The 19,602-nt window shown below is 46.5% G+C and overlaps 1 long non-coding RNA gene across 2 annotated transcripts in view; it reads left to right on the top strand.

Moving 5' to 3' along the window:
• The window catches only part of LOC121817226 (uncharacterized), a 138,781-nt gene that overhangs the window by 116,551 nt on the left and 2,628 nt on the right, over positions 1–19,602 (top strand). The window contains exon 2 of one of the 2 annotated variants that reach the window (XR_009597412.1): positions 18,825–18,937. This is a non-coding gene — a long non-coding RNA (uncharacterized LOC121817226). Of the gene's footprint in view, positions 1–10,429; positions 18,938–19,602 lie in introns of those variants that run through there. The other variant, XR_006057030.2, reaches the window with a different exon arrangement.

The raw sequence follows: 19,602 nt of genomic DNA, 5'->3' as shown, positions 1-19,602 counted from the left end.
AGAGATAAGAAGGTCTTCTTCAAGAAGTAGAGAAAAACAATAGAATGGGAAAGACTGGAGACCTCTTCAAGAAAATTGGAGATATCGGGAACATTTCATGCAAGGATGGACACAATAAAGGACAGAAATGGTAAAGACTTAATAGAAGCAGAAGAGATTAAGAAGAAGTGGCAAGAATATATAGAAGAACTGTACAAAAAAGGTAATGGCCTGGATAACCATGATGGTGTGGTCAGTCACCTGGAACCAGACATCCTGGAGTGTGAGGTTAAGTGGGCCTTAGGAAGCATTACTATGGACAAAGCTAATGGAGGTGATGTAATTCCAGCTGAGCTATTTCAAATCCTAAAATATGATGCTGTGAAAGTGCTGCATTCAATATACCAGCAAATTTGGAAAACTCAGAAGTGGCCTCGAAAGTGGCTATAGAACTGGAAAAGGTCAGTTTTCATTCCAGTTCAAAAAAAGGGCAATGCCAGAGAACGCTCCAACTACCATACAATTGTGCTCATTTCGCCTGCTAGTAAGGTTGTGCTCAAAATCCTTCAAACTAGGCTTCAGTAGTACATGAACCAAGAACTTCCAGATATTCAAGCTGAATTTAGAAAAGGCAGAGAAACCAAGGATCAAATTGCCAACATTTGTTGGCTCAAAGAGAAAGCAAGAGAATTCCAGAAAAAACCTCTACTTCTGCTTCACTGACTACATGAAAGCCTTTGTGTGGCTCACAACAAACTGTGGAAAATTCTGAAAGAGATGGAAATACTAGACCACTTAACCTGAGAAAGCTGTGTGTGAGTCAGGAAGCAACAGTTACAACTGGACATGAAACAACAGACTGGTTCAAAATTAGGAGAGGAGTACGTCAAGGCTGTATATTGTCACCCTGCTTGTTTAACTTATATGCAGAGTACGTCATGCAAAATGCTGGGCTGGATGAATCACAAGCTGGCGTCAAGATTGCTGGGAGAAATACAAGCAACCTCAGATATGCGGATGATACCACTCTAATGGCAGAAAGTAAAGAGGAATTAAAGAGCCTCTTGATGAGGGTGAAAGATGAGAGTGAAAAAAGCAGGCTTAAAACTCAACATTCAAAAAACTAAGATTGTGGTATCCAGTCCCATCACTTCATGGCAAATAGAAAGGGCAAAAGTGGAAGGCTGTGACAGATTTTATTTTCTTAGGCTCCCAAATCACTGCAGATGGCGACTGCAGCAATGAAATTAAAAGATGCTTGTTCCTTGGAAGGAAAGCGATGACAAACCTAGATAGCATACTAAAAAGGAAAGCTATGATTTTTCCAGTAGTCAGGTATGGATGTGAGAGTTGGACCATAAAGAAGGCTGAGTGCTGAAGAATTGATGCTTTCAAACTGTGGTGTTGGAGAAGACTCTTGAGAGTCCCTTGGACTGCAGGGAGATCAGACCAGTCAATTCTAAAGGAAATCAACCCTGAATATTCATTGGAAGGACTGATGCTAAAGCAATACTTTGGCCACCTGATGTGAAGAGCCAGCTCATTGAAAGAGACTCTGATGCTGGGAAAGATTAAAGGCAAAAGAAGAGAGCTGCAGAGGATGAGATGGTTGGATAGCATCACTGACTTGATTTTTGACATGAGTTTGAGCAAACTCTAGGAGATAGTGAAGGACAGGGATCCTGGCATGCTGCAGTCCATGGAGTCACAAATAGTTGGACCTGACTTAGCTACTGAACAATGTGTATGTATGTCTTTGGGGGTATATATGTGTGTGTGTTTGGCGTATGTATATGTATGTCTTTTGAGAGATGTGTGTGGGCTGGAGTATGCGTTTGTGTGGAGTCTGTGTATCTTGAGTGTGTGTGTGTGTGTGTGTGTGTGTGTGCGTACATGCGTGCATTTCTGTTTGGAGTGGCTATGTTTGGTAGGATGATATTGATGGCTTCTCTGTAAGGTAACCAGGCGCATTCTTGCCATTTTTATGATGATACTCGTCAAATGTTGGTGTCTGAAAGTATTTTTCTCTCACATCAGTCCGTTTTGCAAGCTAAGCTCTTTTATCCCTTGGGTCCCCCCATTCGTTCTTCTATACCTCCTCCTTTGCAGTTCAGCTCCCAGTATGATGCTCGGACTCACAATGGACAGAGGGATGGGACTCTCAGCATTAATATGCAGACTTTCACTGCATCGCATTTTCGGTTTGATGCCTCATTTGTGTTTTCAGGTTTGGAAAATATTTCTGGTCTGACGTCTCGAGGTATAAAAATCCCACCAATTCCTGAGGTCAGGGTGGATCCTGATCTAGCCTTGTGGTGTCTTGGACTTGGAGCTAGTTCTCATTTTAACCTTACCCATCGCCCCTCCCTTTAGAGATACCTGGTGACTCTGATTCCCTGAGTCTGTCTGTGGTTGAGGCAGCTTTACAAGCTGGCATCCTGTTTCTTCCCCCAACCTCCCATGCACACTTACGGCCCCACATTCTGTGTCCAGAACAATTTTGTTGATGCCTTGGCATCTTATCTCCTATTCTCTTCGTCCTTGTGAATTTATACTTTTTTGTACCTTTGTAGTGTGAGTTTGCAACGTCACTTTCGCTTTTCACTTTCATGCATTGGAGAAGGAAATGGCAACCCACTCCAGTGTTCTTGCCTGGAGAATCCCAGGGACAGTGGGCCCCCGTCTGTGGGGTCGCACAGAGTTGGACACCACTGAAGCGACTTAGCAGCAGCAGCAGTGTGAGTCTGAGCAAACTCCGGGAGATAGTGAAAGCCTGGTGTGCTGCAGTCCGTGGGGTCACCATGAGTCGGACATGACTGAGCGACTGAACAACAATAAGTATTCTATTGAGATTTTTGGAAGGAAGCAGGGCCAACTGTATGTGTTTGTCAGTGAAGGCTTTCCGGGAGTCTCAGTTCTTTTTGTTGACTTATCATGTGGTCCTCATATCTTTAAGCAGTGTGGTGGAAAGTGGGAGGCATAAACACATATGAGAGTTACATGTTTTATACAAATATGTATACACGTGTATATATGTGTGTGTATATAAATATTCTGGGCTAGTGTCTATGAATTATGTGCTATACAGATTTGTTTCTTTCAACATATATTTATTGAGCACCTACCCTATGGCCAGGCAGTGTTTTAAATTGAGGTGGGTGGGTTGCAGAGGCCAACAGACATCTCTGTTTGGGGGAACTTATATTCTTGATGGCAGTGCAATGAGAAAAAAGCAAGGTCAGTATTCTCAGGTAGTCTTAAGTACTGTGTGGAGAGTAAAAGGGGTGAGTGCTGCAAAGTTACAAGGGGATGAATTTAGATTGGGAGTGTCTGGGCAGTTGTCCCTAGAGATAGAATATTTCAACTGACTTCTGAGTGATGAGAGGAAGCTGCTTTGCCAAGGCCAAGGGAGAGTCTGCAGAAACATCGAGAGCAGCTGGAGCAAAAACTGGAGGTGGAAACTGATGTCACCAAGAAGCCTGTAAAAGGATTGATTGTTGATGCTCTGTGAGTGATGAGGAGGATTTAGAAGAGATTGGAGGTTCCGGGGACTGAGGCTGTGGGATACTCTAGGCTGGGTGAGGCATCAGTTTTACTCCACGTACCGTGAGGAGCCTTTGGAGAGTTTTCATTTCTGTAAGCTGAGGGTAGTCAAAGCAGCAGGGTTGGAGTGCAGCTTTGGCCAGCTCACTTGGATGCTCCCTTTGGGGTGAAATGAAAGAAAGGAGGCTGGGTGGGATCCACAGAGCCCATCGGAAACTTACAGGAACTCGGGGAGAGGCGCTGATGGCCTGACCAGTGGTCAGGGGAGAAGGTCAAGAAGGGATTTGTCCTAGCAGCAGAGAAGGCAGGAGGTGCAGGTGACCTGGATATGGGAAGAGAATCACCAAGAATAATGTCAGAATTTGGGGTGTCTTTGGGGGAGTCTAGGGAGCAAGTTTATTGAAAAGAGAACTGTGAGAGTATGGCTCCAGAATGTTAATTTAAAAGGACAGTGCTTTTTATTTCATCCAGAAAAACACAACCGTCGTCAAGGATGAATTTTTCCTGAGTGAATATCTGCACGTGAGTGCTGTGGAGATCGGGACATGAAGCCTTCTCATCTCTCCATGCACTGCAGTCTGGAGTCTCCTGTGCACAGCCAGGGACGTGAAGTCAGTGTCGGGAGGATGGGGTTCAGGCAACAGTTTGGGAGCCACTGCGTATGAATGGTAGTCATGGAGCTAGAGGAAATGAAGTGGAAGGAGCTTACGGTGGAGCCCAGAAGGTCTTCTGCTGTCCCTGTGGGGGGTGCCGGGGAACAGGCTGACATAGGACGCTGAGCGCCAGCCGTTGGGTAGGGCGGACAGAGGATCGTGGCGGCTGGATGTCGTGCGAGGGCCTGAGGGAGTGTGTGAGCAGATACACTGAAGGGTGCTCGGAAATCGGGGGGAGATGAGGCCAGAAACGGGCTCTCAGCCCTGGTCAGCATAGGGGTCCCCTGGGCCACTGAGGACTAGTTTATGCTTGTGAGGACAGGCGTCCAGCTGGAGTCAGTGAGGAAGGAAACAGGCTTCGAGGAAGTGGAAACAGCAGGAGGACACAGAATTAGATCACTGATGTGGAGTAGATCCAGGAGAGGCTGCGATGTCTGCAGGGGGTCCTGGGATTAAGCAGGAGGAATTCTTTTTTTTAAAGATGGGAGATGCTCCTTTTTTCTTTTTTTTCCAATGATCCCGTTAGCAGGGAGGTAATGATGTCACAGGAAAGAGTGGATCTAAGCTCTCAGGAAGGGGAAACATCCAGAGGACAGTAAATTTTATGGAATAATCACGGTTTCTTTTATTTTTTGTAACTTTATTTTTAATTGAGGGATAATTGCTTTAGAGTTTTGAATCACATTTCCTTGATGAGAACTGACCTTAAGCAGGATGGGTGTCTGTCTGCATGCAGGTGGTGGACATCACAGTGGAGTTCTTGTCTTGCTGCTTCTGCTTTCTTCCTGGAGAGTCAGCCAGGGCCCTGCCTGGCAGATAGCAGGGGAGAGACGTAAGTGGGGTTGAGGACACAGAAGGTGTGAAAGAGTCATTGAGAAATTGAGAAAGTAAACTTAACCAGAGAGGTGCCCTTGGCCTGGAAGTTCTCGGTGGGTGCCTGAGAGTTGTGAGCGTGAATTTCACGCGGGGTCGGGGAGTCCTCTGTGACCTTTCCTGCAGCCACATTCAGATGGGGGTGGTGGCGTGGAATAGGGAGTTGGACGCCCTCAGTGTCATCCCTGTCCCCCAACAGCCCTCCAAGGCGTGGGGTGAGCTGCCCAGAGACCCGAGCTGGTTGGTGGTAGAGTTGAAGTCCTTGTGCCTCTCTAAGCAGTGTCGCCCTGTCCTGCGGAGTCACTGTCAGGATGAACGGGGACTTCCCCAAAGTGGGTGCTTTGTGGTTTTTAATCTGAGAAAGGCGCCTCTTGATTTGTACATCACCAGAGACCCTGGTCAGGGTGTCATTGGCTGCACTGTGAGGCACGCAGGCCTGGGAGCTTTTTCAGTGATGTAGCAGAGCCCCGGGCACAGGGAGAACCCGCTTTGCCAGCTACTCCAGGTCCATCAGGGTTAGTGGTGAGGATGATAATGATGGTTTTTAATAATTGTTCCTAAGGCACCACTGGTAATTATTGTGCTAAAACCATCGCCAACAACCTTCCTTCTTCCCGAAAGGAACAGGGATTGTGAGAAGAGATAACGTCTGTGGAAGCCACTCAAGGAGACAGCACGTATACGTGGGCAACCCTGGGCAGCCAGTTCCCACGCTTCAGTGCCTTCAGGCAGGACATGAATCCCAGGGTTTACACAAAGGAGCCACCGACGCGAGCCACTGCGTCCCGAGCATCCTAGGAGGGGTGCTGGGAGCCCTCCCAGCCAGCCCTGAATGGGGACCACATCTCTCTCCCCGTGATGTGCTGCAGTTGCTCTTAGCACAATATTTATCTCACCACGTAAACCAATCTAGCTGGTTAGAAAAACAAGTTGTATTGCATTCTTAGGCAGTGCACTTAGCTGGCTGGTCTCCTGTAAAGCCATCTGCGTCTGACAGTAGAAATAACTTATCAGCATAAAGCCTGGATAAATTGGATTAAGAAATCACTGTGTGCTGAGAAAGTGGATGGAATACGTTTAGAAATGGAAGAGAACAGGGGAAAAAAAAAACCAAAATGGAGAGTGAACCGGTGACCGAGGCCAGTTGCAGAGCCGGAATCTCTGAGTTCAGATCCCAGGTCCTCTACGAGCTGTGTGACCAGGGGCAAGTTACTTGACTTCTCAGTGTCTCAGTTTACACACTCAGTGGGGAATTCAGTGAGCAAATGTATGCATTTGACGTGTCTTTGGAACAGTGCTTGTAAATAGGAGCACCTTGGTAATGTCAGTTATAATAGAACAGAACTTTGGAAAAGTTGGAATGTGGGCTCCATCAGAACTCCAGTAGAACTTCAGAAAAGTTGGTTGGGCCAGGGAGTTGGGTGAGGGGTGTGGAGTATAAATTTCAAATGGTGCCAGAAAAGTCGCTTTAGTACTAAAGATGTACATAGTACTTTTGTATAATGTTTCTAGAACACCAAAATCCATGAAAATAAAATACCAAAATTGAAAAAAAAAAAAAACCAGAGGACCTGACTCTGTGATTGTCCCACACTATCTTACCTGCCTTACTACTTATCTCATATCTCACGCTCCCTCGTAACTCAGTTAGTAAAGAATCTGCCTGCAGTGCAGGAGACCTGGGTCCGATTCCTGGGTCAGGAAGATCCCCTGGAAAAGGGACTGGCAACCAACTCCAGTATTCTTGCCTGGAGAAGCCCATGGACAGAGGAGCCTGGCGGGCTATAGTCCATGGGGTCACAAGAGTCGGACATGACTTAGCAACTAAACCACCACCACCACCTGCCCCCACCCCTACCATCTCACTTGCCTTACTCTAATCCTGGCTCTGGATTTCCAATAAAACTTTATTTACAAAAATAAGTGACCAATACAAGAGCCATAGGTTGATGCTTTGATTTTTTTAAAAAAGGGATTGCATTAAAATATTATCTCTCTTTAGTATCCAAGGTTCTGGCACCCACTTAAATTTTACCCCCAAGGTCAGTGTCTCTCCGTAGTCCCAACTGTGGATGTTTTCTTTCTCTGAGAATACCAGAGAAATTCTAAGTCAGACAATGACCTCAGAGCTCTTAGGGGCACACAGCAATGCCCCCTGGGCAGGAGGACACAGGCAGTTCAGGGATGACATCTGTGTGACACGTGGTGATAGAGAGAGGCTGTCAGAAGTCTTCTGAGGTCACCTTAAGACTCAACTTCCAACCCGGAAAGAAAACTGTCCCGATTTCACTGAAGCATCTCCTCCTGCCCACAAAGTATATTTTTGACATTAAACTAGATGCAGGGGGAGGGAAGGGCCAAAAGTGGAGAGAAGGCTGGGTGACAAGTCCCAGGACCTGGGATCGCTGCCCTTCTCTTTGGTGTTTCAGCCTTCTTGCTGCTCTTCAGAAGGAGGTGTTTGCCGGCACCACCATCACCTTTAGAGGCCTCTGTGTTTATAGCTGTGAGTTTGATAGGAAGGACATAAACATATACTTCTCATCCATTTTCACTGTCACTCGCTCAGCTCAGACAACGGCGAGGATTATCACAGCCTTGCGGGGGGAGACATTACGAGCCTGGGCTTTATCCTTGCCTTGGCAGAGTCATAAAGATGGGGCCTCTGTGTGCAGCGACACGCCGTTAACGTGACCTGGCCATCAGCAGAGACACCCCCCTCCCAAGCCCACCTGATTTGTTAGGATTAATCCCCTCTTCTCAAGGCTTAAAGTCAACCCGTGTTTAGCTCTCCTCTGACAGTTGCTCAGATGTTGCGGTGGGTGAACATAAAACGCAGGCTGTGAGCTGACCTTTCCCAAGGGCAGAGGAGTTAGGGCGCGGCGTTTCTGCTGCTTTGGCCCATTAGCAGGAACAGCAGGGCTTGCGCATCACTTGGGCCCAGGACGCTGCCAGCTCGGCCTCTCTCTCCCTAGGGCTGAGGAGGATGTGACCTCTCTTGCTGCCTTAGCTGCCAGCAGCCAGGGCCGTCTGAGCCTGGGCCCTGTGGGTGGGAGATGCGGGACACCCTGTCGGCCCAGGTGAGGCGATGCTGATGGGAGGCCTTCGTGTGCTTTGCCGCTGTTCAGTTGCTCAGTCGTGTTCAACTCTTCGTGACCTTATGGACTGCCGCTCTCCAGGCAAGCCTGTCCCTCACTATCTTCCGGAGTTTACTCACACTCATGTCCATCACGTCGGTGATGCCATCCAACCATCTCATTCTCTGTCGTCCCCTTCTCGTCCCACCTTCAATCTTTCCCAGCACCAGGGTCTTTTCCAGTGAGTTAGCTCTTCACATTAGGTGGCCAAAGTATTGGAGCTTCAGGGGTTGTGATTACAGATTTTGTGGCTTATTTGTTTTTTTAGAACAATTTCCTTTACTAGTAGTCAAAGTCAATGGAAATTAAGGTAACTAGATCACTAATGGGACTTCCCTGGTGGCTCAGATGGTAAAGCATCTGCCTACACTGAGGGAGACCTGGGTTCGATCCCTGGGTCAGGAAGATCCTCTGAAGAAGGAAATGGCAACCCACTCCAGTGCTCTTGCCTGGAAAATCCCATGGACAGAGGAGCGTAGTAGGCTATAGTCCATGGGGTCGCAAAGAGTCAGACACGACTGAGTGACTTCACTTCAGATCATTAATATTTTGAAATTTTAATATATTTTGCTGCTGAGGGTATGAAGAGGAAGTTTCTTACATTCTGCCGGTAAGATTTTGTAGCTCTATAGAGAACTCAGCAACAAAGGCAGGAGTAGATGTTTTTCTGGAACTCTCTCACTTTTTGATGATCCAACGGATGTTGGCAGTTTGATCTCTGGTTCCTCTGCCTTTTCTAAATCCAGCTTGAACATCTGGAAATTCACGGTTCATGTGTTGTGGTGGGGGGGCACTGTTTCTTTGTGTTAATGTGAGGTTAGTGGCATCCTGGATGGTATAAAAATTATTCAGTACTTTTTAAAAGAATCAGTTTATTAAAGTCATACTCTACTTTTTCTTTAAATTTATAATTCCAGCTTCTTAATCTCCTTATTTATAAACCTCACATTTTAGCAGTCACATTAAAGGAGACTTTATTATTTGAGATGATGTACTATTAGATTCCATTAAACCTTTCAAACATTTTAAATTTAATCTCCTAGCTGATAGATTTCATTTCCTCTCTGAGAATTTCAGCTTATTCAATCGTATGGAGAGAGGGTCTTGACAGAGGTGGTCCAGGTAAATTGAGGTCTGGGGGTGGCCCTAATCCTGGGTGACCAGAGCCCTTGTAAACAGGGACATTTGGACGTGGAGGCAGACAAGCACTGACAAGATTGTCAGGCGACACTGGAGTCAGGATTGGGGTGTGGCGTCTGCAGGCCAGGAGCACCTCGGGCCCCTCTTAGCTGGGAGAGAAACGTGGAACACCGTCTTCCCTGGCGCCTTCGCAGGGAGTGTGGTCCTGCCGTCACCTTGATTTCAAACTTCTAGCCTCCAGCGCTGCCAGACAGTAAACGACTGTGGTGTCAACTGACTCAATTTGAGGTATGGTGTTGTAACAGCCTTAGGAGGCTAGCCCACGTCCCAAGGATGTCGGTTTCTTCCTGCCAGTTGGAAGTGTGTACGTCAGCTTCAGAGTAAAGCTGACTCCATCTTATTTTTAAAAGCCACGTGTGCTTTTCCCTGGCCTCCGTTCTTGTTGCCATTTCCTCACGTGGCGCCTCTCAGAGAGGCCTTCCCTGACCCCCTGTAGCAGTGTCCACGCTTGTCCTTCATGACCTACGTGTGTTGCAGGCTTCTCACCCTGGTTGTCCTGTTCAGGTGTGTGTTCATTATTTATTCTCTCTTTTCGCTCCCATCCTGAGACAGGACCTCCAGAGGGTTAAGCACCTTCTCTGCTATCTATAGCAGTGCCTAGGACATGATGGGTACTGATCAGCGTTCATCCAGTGGCTGAATCTAAAGGAAATGTGAGAAAAAAAAGAACGCCCATCTCTAGTTCTGCACTCGTGCCTGTAAGTTCTTTTTCCCCTTTTCCCGCTCTTTGGAAAATCGCAGTGCAAAATCTGAGTCCCTCCTCCCCGCTCCCTCTCTTTTCCTGCTGCTTTCTCCTCCCTCCCTTTTTTCCGCCTTCCCTCTCTCTTTTCTGCCGTTCATTAAGTTAGCTCCTTCATCAGAGGCACTGTGCTGGATCTCAGCGTGTCCTCATGGAGCTTAGAGTCAAGCAGAGGTGACAGACATTAAACTAACATTTTAATACATTTCAGAAAGTAAAATTTTAAGTGTTCTGCATGTTAACAGTGGGGGACATTCCTTAGTCTGCAAGATGTGTGTGAATGGCAAAGTTTCTCTGAGAAGTTTCCTGAAAGGAGAGGAGGAGTGACCGGGGGGAGAGGCAAGGAAGACATTCTAGAAAATGAAAGCAGGGTTTGCCAAGGTCCTGAGTGGGAAAGAATGTTCTGGAAGAAATGGAAGGGGTGGCAGAGTATCAGTAGGGCTGGAGCAGTCATCTGCAGGGTCTGGAGAGTGTTCATAAGAGCAGTGCGAAGGGGAACATTTAGGCTCAGAGGGATGCGATCAGATATGTATTTGAAAGAGATCTTTTTGACTGCCTTGTGGAGGAAGGATGGGTGGGGTGGGCAAGACTGAACTTGGAAGACCAGTTAAAAGGACTGTAGCCGTGGCCCTGCTGAGGAAGGCTGGTGGCTAGGGGATGTCTGATTTGGGTTGGGTTGGCTTGGGTGTTTGCGCTGTGTGAGCAGACAGTCGTCTATATGGATGGCATTTCTCTGGCTGTTTAGTGAGGGGATCTGCTAACACATTCCACACAGCTGGTCGGTGGAGCCTTGGCACAACCTTCCTGGAAGTGGAATCTCTCAAAATGAAAAAGGATATTGCAGTTCCACTTGTGGGATGCCAGTGTAATGAAACGGTGGAACAGAGATGATTCTACCAGCAAGTTTACTGCAGAACCGATTAGGATAGTCAGACGTTGGCACCATTGCAGAAGTCTCACCTCATAGCGTGTGCACCCCGTGACCGTCCACCGTGCTCTTGTGAAAGTTAGGATGCAGACTTACATTCATTTACACGGGCAAATGGCCATGGTGTCTTTTTATGGGGAAAACATTACAGAAATTACTGTACTTTTGTAAGTAAGCATGTAATTGTGCGTCAGTGTCCAGGCAAATATAGAAATGGTTCTTCAGGTATTTTCTTGTGGAAGAAACTCTGTAGGCTTGCCCTCACTCTGGCAAGAGAAAAAGAAAAGACTGCAGAGGCTTGAGGTGGTCACTGACAGAGGCGTAAGGACAGAGGCAAACTGACCTCATGGGGTCACTCTTACGCCTTCGGTTGCATGAGTATCCTTAGGCTACAGGAAATCTGAAAAACATATATTCTTTATTTTTCCCCTTGCTGAGGAATGTAATTTTATTTTTTTAATTAGCTTTTGTTTTTTGGAGTATAGTTGTTTTACAGTCTTGTTTCTTTAAAGTGATGCTCTTGATTTCAGGACTGCTCAGAGAGTCCTGTAGGTAGCAGTCAAGAGCACTGGCCTTGTGGTGAGCCCTGAGGGTGCCTGGCCGCCCTGCTGCTTGCTGTGTGTGACTTTAAGCAGGTGTCTGAGATGCAGAAAGCTGACATCCTCACTGATGCAAAGGCACACACTTCAAGGGGGTTTTCTACAGGCCAGCTGAAGTTTCAGAGCTTAGCTCAGCACCTGGCATATGGTACGTGTGTGCGCTGTTATGTCTGACTCTTTGCGACCCTATGGACTGTGGCCTGCCAGACTCCTCTGTCCTTGAGATTTCCCAGGCAAGAATAGTGGAGTGGGTTGCCACTTTCTAAATGGTAAGAGCTTGTCCCAGCTGCTGTTTTAGCACCTGCCTGCGCCCAGACACCTGACATGTTCTCCTTGATTTTACCTGACTCCTATAGCCCTTGGGGATACAGTAATACAGTAACCAGGAAGCTGAGGTTTTTCTCTTCTTGGTTTTCCATGAACCCACTAGGTGACCTTCAGTACCACTCAGCCCCACTGGGCTAACTTTCTTTAACTTTAAAGTGAGAAGGTTAGACTGAGAAAGCTTCCAAGTCCATAATTCTATGATGGTATGGACTGAGGACCTGATAAAACCTGTTGGACTATCTTGTTGAGGGCCCTTATCTGTGTGCCCTGGGCTGGAAGTCATCTTTAATAGGCTAATAGCTAAGAATTCAGTTTTTGTTTGCCTTCTGATCCTGTTGCACCAAAGACAGGCCTGTAGAAGGCTGTTATCAACAATTTATGGTCACCCACATGCATTGCTCTTATTAGGAAAGCTAATCACATTTTAAGCTTTTTCAGTTTTTCTGCTTGGAATAATTTCTTGCTTTTACTGCCTCAGTTCAGTTCAGTTCAGTCACTCAGTCGTGTCCGACTCTTTGCGACCCCATGAATCGCAGCACGCCAGGCCTCCCTGTTCATCACCAATTTCCGGAGTTCACTCAGACTCACATCCATCGAGTTCATGATGCCATCCAGCCATCCCATCCTCTGTCATCCCCTTCTCCTCCTGCCTCCAATCCCTCCCAGCATCAGAGTCTTTTCCAGTGAGTCAACTCTTCTCATGAGGTGGCCAGACTACTGGAGTTTCAGCTTTAGCATCATTCCTTCCAAAGAAATCCCAGGGCTGATCTCCTTCAGAATGGACTGGTTGGATCTCCTTGCAGTCCAAGGGACTCTCAAGAGTCTTCTCCAACACCACAGTTCAAAAGCATCAATTCTTCAGTGCTCAGCCTTCTTCACAGTCCAACTCTCACATCCATACATGACCACAGGAAAAACCATAGCCTTGACTAGACGGACCTTAGTTGGCAAAGCAATGTCTCTGCTTTTGAATATGCTATCTAGGTTGGTCATAACTTTCCTTCCAAGGAGTAAGTGTCTTTAAATTTCATGGCTGCAGTCACCATCGGCAGTGGTTTTGGAGCCCAGAAAAACAAAGTCTGACACTATTTCCACTGTTTCCCCATCTATTTCCCATGAAGTGATGGGACCATATGCCATGATCTTCGTTTTCTGAATGTTGAGCTTTAAGCCAATGTTTTCACTCTCCTCTTTCAGTTTCATCAAGAGGCCTTTTAGTTCCTCTTCACTTTCTGCCATAAGGGTGGTCTCATCTGCATATCTGAGGTTATTGATATTTCTCCCTGCAATCTTGATTCCAGCTTGTGTTTCTTCCAGTCCAGCGTTTCTCATGATGTACTCTGCACCCATCTTTAAATGGTAGTTTGATTCCTTGATGTGGGAGAACTGGAGGATGTTTCTTAAGGACTCCAGCTCTTTCTGCCCCAGGTAGAGACCTGGGACAGGGACTAACTTTTTCTTTCTCTGCAGGGGAGCCATGGACATCTGGCTGGCTGGCTTGATTGTCAGCTGACTTACTGCTTTCTCTCTAAAAGTATTCATCCTTCAAAGCTCATTAGCAGCATTATCCAATTACTTCCTTAAGTAAGTTGTTCTCAGAGATGTGATTGGGTGTTGTGAAAAGAACTATAAAATGAAAAGTTGGCAATGAAATCAAATTGGAATCTTTGATATTTCTGTTTTTTAAGAAAGTATTTTATTTAAGTATAGCTGGTTTGGGGCTTCCCTGATGGCTCAGCTATAAAGAATCTCGTTGCCATTGTAGGAGATGCAGGTTTGATCCCCGGGTTGGGAAGATTCCCTGGAGAGGAAATTGGCAACCCACTCTAGTATTCTTGCCTGGGAAATCTCATGGACAGAGGAGCCCTGAGGGGCTACAGTCCATGGGGTCATGAAAGAGTTGGACACAACTTAGCAACTAAACAACAACATAATTGATTTACACTGTTGTGGTAATTTTTGCCATACAACAAAACTATTATATGTAATTCTTTTTTCATATTCCCTTCCATTATGATATTGAATATAGTTTCCTGTGCCGTATGTACAGCAGGGCTTTGTTGCTTCTCCATTCTCTGTGTAGCAGATTGCATCCTCTAATCCCAAGCTCCCAATCCATCCTTTTACCTTCCTTCCTCCCTTGGCAACCACAGGTCTGTTCACTGTGTCTGTGAGTCTGCTTCTGTTTCATAGGTTTGTCCTTTTGCGGCGTGTTTCAGATTCCACATGTAAGGGAGTGTATTTCTTTCATTTTGGGGGAGGCTTCAGTATTCTTGCCTGGAAAATCCCATGGACAGAGGAGCCTGGTAGGCTACAGTCCATGGGGTTGCAAGGAGTTGGACACGACTGAGTGACTTCATTTATAAAGTTCCCTGTCATATCAAAGTCACTGCAGAGTCCTACAGTCAAGAAATAATGTTTCACTTGGTTTAATCCAGTATATCTATATTCCTTTCAGAATATGGAACGTTTTCATGAATAATACTTCTCAGCATCTTGGTAGACTAATATTTTGAAAATATTCAGGTCTGTGTTGTTGACCCTTTGAGCAGAGTTAGACTCGAACTCTGACTTCTGTTGAGAAGAATCCTTATAAACTATGGTAGATTTGCCCACCGGCTGCCTCGCCAGTGGGTAACTGTGTGAATTGTCTTGGCTGAGGCCCCTCCCTCTCCCTCCTTTCCTGCCGGGATGCGAGCACCTTCTGGGGGCCCTGTGCGATGTCTTCTGTCTGGATACCCTCTTCATGCTCCAGCCCTTCCCATCCAGCCAGAGTTCCAGTCTCTGTCCTGGGCCCCGAAATCCAGGGGGAGAGACTGGATTCTCCTCCATCTTCTTGCTGTTCTAATATTGGAATCTTGGCCACCTGCCTTTTGTCTGAAGACCTGACCAGTTGCCAGTTTGTACCCCATCTTCTGACCCTGCAGTGATGCCTGTACCTGGCTCTCTGCAGACTGGCTGTGATTTTACTTCACTTTTAAATAGATACTCAGAAATGAGGTATGTTGGGACGAGATGAATATTTAAATCAAGAGACTGAGTAGATTCCTCTCAGTGTGGGTGGGCCTTATCCACTCAGTTGATGTCCTGAATAGAACAAAAAGGATGCTACTCCTCAAGAGAGATTTCTTCCTGCCTAATGGCCTTTGGACTAGTACCTCAGCCTTTTCTTGCCTTTGGGCTCAAGCTGACACATTAGCAATTCCTGGGTCTCGAGCCGACCAGCCTTCCGAGCAGGACTGCACCATTGGCTCTCCTGGGTTCCAGCTTGCTAGCTCGCCATGCACACCATGGGACTTGCTTGCCTGCACAAGTACGTGAGCCAATCCCTTACAGAAAATATCTCTCTGTCTACATCCATACACATGTATCTGTATGTACACACACACAGCCAATTCCTTACAGAAAATACCTTTCTATCTCATACACACCCAGACATTCTCCCTCACACTCACTCTCACAGTTTCTTAGGAGAATCCTAATACAGGATCTCAGCTAGAAATCAGCAAACCAGGGCCCATGAGCTAAATGCAGTCTGCCATCTGTTATTTTACAGCCTATGATTGAAGAATGGTTTTTACTGATGAATATTTGTAACCAATTTAATGATAGGAACCCTTAGCTTTGATCCCCAGGTAAGCAGAATGTTACCCCGCCCCCCGCCCCCAACAACACACACACACACACATCTTGATCCCATTCTTGTCATTAGTAGTCCTGTATTTCTAAAAATTGTACTCATATACTTTGAAGTTCATCACTGAAAGTTGTGGAAATGTTCACATCCTTGATTCTATCTCTGGCCCCACATAACCTAAGATACTTACTGAAAAAGTTTACTTGCCCCTCATCTAAGTTCTGATTGTCTGCTAGAAGTGAAAAAATATTGTGGGGATCTTAAAGACATCTACAGCACATTCTTCCCTTTTATAACTATAAAAAGTATCTATGTTAATATTCTGCAGGTATTTTTTAGTATTAAAAGGATATTTTCCCAAGGGGTGTAATTAGAGCAAAGATTGATCTTTTTGTTTTTGTTTTCTGGATGAAGGTGAATGCCGGGGAGGAGGCGAGTGGCCTCCTCCAAATCTCTCAGGCTGGTTGGCCTTGTATGTTGTGTAGGCCGGAGCTGGGTCTTACAGTGCTGTGAGTATCAGCTTTGACCTGACCCCAACCCGCTCCTCTGGCTCCAGGCACCTCGAGTCACGGCAGTCGTACTTGTCATTGCTTTCTTTCGTCAGCTGTTGTTCATCTCCTTTTAATGAAGCCTTCTTGAATTTGTTCTGGAGCATTCCTCGTTTATTGTCTTGAAGTGAGGAGGACTGCAGGATATAGTGTAGGAAGTCAGACTACCCAGGGTCTCGCTCCTTGCTTGCTGGGTGACAGCTGGGAAGCACTTTGTCCGAGGTCACTGAGAGGTCACCCTGAGGGGAGAACCAACCAGGCTCTTTAAACCAGGGCCTGGGCTACAGCAGGCCTGCTTTTACATGCGCAGCCAAGTAAGAAAGGCAGTCCTGCTTACAGAGAGGGTAGGTTTTTTAGCTGCTCATTAAGCAACGAGGAGACCTACCTTGGTGTGCCTTGAGGTGGGGTAAGACTCTGGATCCTGGAATCAGAGATGGGACGCTGAAACTGCAAAGCATGGCTTGTCAGGCAGTCTGGTTCCAGAGAAAATTCCTTCCTACCCCAGGGCTTTTGTACTTTCTGTGAGAGGTGGCATGGATTATCCTTGCCCACACTGTCCATGGCTCTCTCTTTCCCCAACTTTAGACCCTACTTAGATATTTAGGGTAGTCTTTTCTGATAATCCAGCTTAAAGTACAGTAACCCACCTGACGGTTCAGTCCGCATATTCTCTAAGGCCCCTGCTGTGTCAGGAGCTGGTCTAAGAATTAGGGATCAAAAGAAACCAACAAAGAAAAAAAAAAAAACCCTCAGAACGCAAACAGTGAAAATTCCTGTTTGTTTACACTGTTTCTGAAACTTTGGCATGCATCTAGTCACTTGAAGGGCTTGAAGAAAACAGACTGTGTGACCTGTAAGTTTTGAATCAGTTGGTCTGGGGTGGGGCCCAAGAATTTCCATTCCCAGTAATATCCCAGGCGCTGCTGGTGCTGTGAGTTCAGGGGTCCCATTGTGAGACCCCCTGCTTGAGTGGGTAGCACTTCTCTCAACCTGTGCTTGGTTGCCCAATATGACTTGCAAGTCTTTGTCTTTTATTTGCACCTTTTTTTCTTTTTTAGCTTGCCAGTGGCAGAAGGGGTATTCTGTGAAGGGATTCATCTCTGTCTTGCCGCCAGTGTATTCCTGGTCCCAGCAGAGGGATCAGTACGTAGTAGATGCTCCTTGGCTACCTGAAGGGCTGAGAAGGGCTGAAGGCAGATGGGCAGCAAGGCAAAGCTCTCTTTGCTGTTCTTCCCTGTGTGTGTGTGTGCCCTTCTTCGTTCAGCCACTTCCGTGATCCGTGTGGAATCTTGGCAGGTGGGCCAGGTAGGACCTGGGTTAGCTTCTCATCCCCAGTGGAAAATCTCATGTATTCCGTCAGGCTGCCTAAGGGAAAACAATTCTTTATGCTGTGGTGGGGGAGGGGGCATTGTAGAGCTGGCGAGCAAATGGAAGCTTGTGTGCATGCAGACCACAGAGCGATGGCGGAATGGTGGGGGTCCACACACAGGGGGAGGGGTGGTGTGTGGGCGGATCTTGCGACCAGAGAGCCTGTAACATGTAAGCATTCAGACTTTTTAAAGAAGAATTCTCTGAGTTTGCACAGTGAACTAACTTTCATTGAGAGCTGGCTTCATGTCTGTATTTTTCAGATCAGAGGGAACTCTGTACTGTGAAAGTTGCTCAGTGGTGTCCAGCTCTGTGATCCCATGGACTATAAAGTCCATGGACATCTCCAGGCCATAATACTGGAGTGGGTGGCCTTTCCCTTCTCCAGGGGATCTTCCCAAACCCAGGGATCGAACCCAGGTCTCAGAGGCAAGCCAGTCAACTGCACTTCATGTCCTTAGACAGACCTTTGTCCCCTGCCAGCTACAGTAACTCACATCTGGCATCCTTTTAGAGTTTTCTGAGAAATGGTTGTAGTAGTATTTGGTACCAAGTGGTGATTCCTTCAAGAGAAACCAAATGTCTCTATCTGTTCTGACTGCTGTTAACAAAATACGATAAGATGGAGTGGCTTCTAAACAGAAGAAATGTCTTTCTGTCATCTCTGACCACTGGATGTCTGAGACCCGGGTGTCAGTAAGCTCAGGCTCAGGAGCAGCCCATCTGATAACTCCAACTCCATTGCTCTCTCCACCACCTCCCCCTTGACACCTCCACTCTGTTCTGTGTGTCTGTGACTCTTCCTTCCTGATGAGTTGTCTAAATATGAAGGGAGGGAAGAGGGGAGGGAGGACCACTTTCCTACCCTACCCAAGCAGGTTTTTCACTGAGTGACTGACTTGCTGACCCTTTGCTCAGTGGGCTTGCATATGTAAGACTGAACCAGAGTACTCTCAACTGTTTGGCTCCTGTCTCCCTACTCTTACTACCCATCATTCTGCCAAGTACACTGGTTTGTTCTAAATAAACCATGTTTATTTTAAGTGTGCCCACCTTTGGGCCTTTGCACACACGGTTTGCTTTGCCTCAAATATGACTTGTCTTCCCAGTGAACTAACATCCATCCACTGGCTCTCAGCTCAACCATAACTCTATGAGAGACCCTCCCTGGAATCCGGCACTTCATCTCCTATCTGCCCTCCACCCCTAACCTTATTGATATGTTTAAAGTACGGGTGTGATGATTGGATTTTTCTTTTCTTTTTTCATTTCATACTTTGGCCACCTGATGAGAAGAACTGATTCATTAGAAAAGACCCTGATGCTGGGAAAGATTGAAGGCGGGAGAAGGGGACGACAGAGGATGAGATGGTTGGATGGCATCACTGACTCGATGGACATGAGTTTGAGTAAGCTCCGGGAGTTGGTGACGGACAGGGAGGCCTGGCGTGCTGCAGTCTATGGGGTTGCAAATAGTTGGACATGACTGAGCGACTGAACTGAACTGAGGAGAGCTCCATGAGAACTCATTATGATCTTAAACACAGCAGGCACAAAAACTCCTGGCTGAACAAATCCATGTTGGTTTCTGACACAGCGCCTGGAGCATAGAGATAGTGATGATTCTTCAAATCAAACCCATAATGTCTGGGGTGGCAGCTGAGGAGGAATGAACACAGTTCCATTTAATCCTGATATATTATTGAGAGGCTCTGACATCTGGGGAGTTTCATTTGGTTTCTGAGGATTTTTTCTAGAATTACCAAATTGGTAAGCAAATGTAACTCTGCAATAGCCCCATTCAAGTAAGGATCATTAATTTCTCATTTTTCATTTTAAAAAGATGCTGAGTGCACTGGGGTCAGCTTTGTGCCATTGAAAGGCAGTACCAGGCTACAGGCAGAGCACACGGCCCTATGGCCCCTGCCCTTTCAGGATTAGTTCAAACTGGAAGCTAAGGAAAATGGATCACATAAGCAGGAAAACCCATCTGAACAAAACTCAAAGAACCATACTTTGTTTTCTGACTGCTTTAGGGAATTCATGTTTAATCAAAATTGAAGAGTACAGCAAT

The sequence above is a fragment of the Ovis aries genome, chromosome 19, assembly GCF_016772045.2.
Source record: "Ovis aries strain OAR_USU_Benz2616 breed Rambouillet chromosome 19, ARS-UI_Ramb_v3.0, whole genome shotgun sequence".
Classification (NCBI taxonomy): Eukaryota; Metazoa; Chordata; class Mammalia; order Artiodactyla; family Bovidae; genus Ovis; species Ovis aries.
Note: the sequence above shows the minus strand (reverse complement) of the source record. Positions and strands in the feature narration are given on the sequence as shown.